Raw genomic sequence first — 1347 nt, 5'->3', positions numbered from 1 at the left:
GCCTCTGCTAATCCCGCCACAGACTCCGAGTACCCGGACCTGAGCTCCGTGCCTTCCTGCTACCACTGCCTTCGGGAGGTATTTAGTAAAAACAAGGCCATGTCACTCCCTCCACATCGGCCATATGACTGTGCAATTGAACTGATTCCAGGCTCCACCATACCCAAGGGCCGTCTGTACTCGGTCTCTGGGCCAGAGAGGGTGGCCATGCAGGAGTACATCAAGACCTCACTGAAGGCAGGGTTGATCCTACCTTCATCATCTCCAGCAGGGGCCGGTTTCTTCTTTGTGGGCAAGAAGGACGGTTCCCTAAGACCTTGCATAGACTACAGCCCTCTTAATGACATTACAATTAAAAACCGTTACCCACTTCCTCTCATGTCTTCGGTGTTTGACCAGCTCCAGCAGGCCAAGGTATTCACAAAGCTAGACCTTCGCAATGCTTACCATTTAGTCAGAACAAGAGAGGGTGACGAGTGGAAAACAGGTTTTAACACACCAAATGGTCATTACGAGTACCTGGTCATGCCGTTCGGGTTAACCAATGCGCCTGCGGTGTTCCAAGCTATGATTAATGAGGTACTCAGGGATTTTCTTGACCATTTTGTTTATGTCTACATTGATGATATTCTCATTTACTCCCCTGACCTTGACTCACACCAAGACCATGTAACCAGAGTACTTAAAAGATTGTTGGAAAATAATCTCTACGTCAAAGCAGAAAAGAGTGAGTTCCATGCCGACACCGTCTCCTTCCTGGGCTTCATTGTAGCCCCTGGAAGAGTGCAGATGGACCCGGCTAAAATTAGCGCTGTAGCCGAGTGGCCCACACCTGATAGCCGCAAGAAGGTTCAGCAGTTTCTCGGTTTCGCTAACTTTTACAGGCGGTTTATCAAGGGCTTTAGCGCAATAGCTGCCCCTCTCCATGCTCTTACTTCCTCTCAGGTGCGTTTCCACTGGTCTCCAGAGGCGGAGACAGCCTTCCAGACCCTCAAGCGTCGCTTTACCTCGGCTCCCATCCTCACCATGCCAGACACCCAGTGACAGTTTGTAGTCGAAGTAGATGCCTCCAACGAAGGGATCGGGGCTGTTCGCTCTCAAAGGTCGGAGCAGGATGGTAAGATGCATCCCTGTGCCTTCTTGTCACGACGGCTGTCCAAAGCTGAGCGGAACTATGATGTCGGCAACCGGGAGCTGCTGGCGGTCAAGGTCGCTCTGGAGGAGTGGAGACATTGGCTTGAGGGGGCTAACCATCCATTTATAGTCTGGACTGATCACAAAAACCTTGAATATATTAGAAAGGCCAAGAGACTTAATTCTCGCCAGGCCAGGTGGTCTCTTTTTTTT

This window comes from Seriola lalandi, unplaced genomic scaffold, assembly GCF_002814215.2.
Source record: "Seriola lalandi dorsalis isolate HSWRI2012SDOR001 ecotype SW California unplaced genomic scaffold, Sedor1 jcf7180002054316, whole genome shotgun sequence".
Taxonomy (NCBI): domain Eukaryota; kingdom Metazoa; phylum Chordata; class Actinopteri; order Carangiformes; family Carangidae; genus Seriola; species Seriola lalandi.
This window is presented reverse-complemented; position numbering follows the sequence as displayed.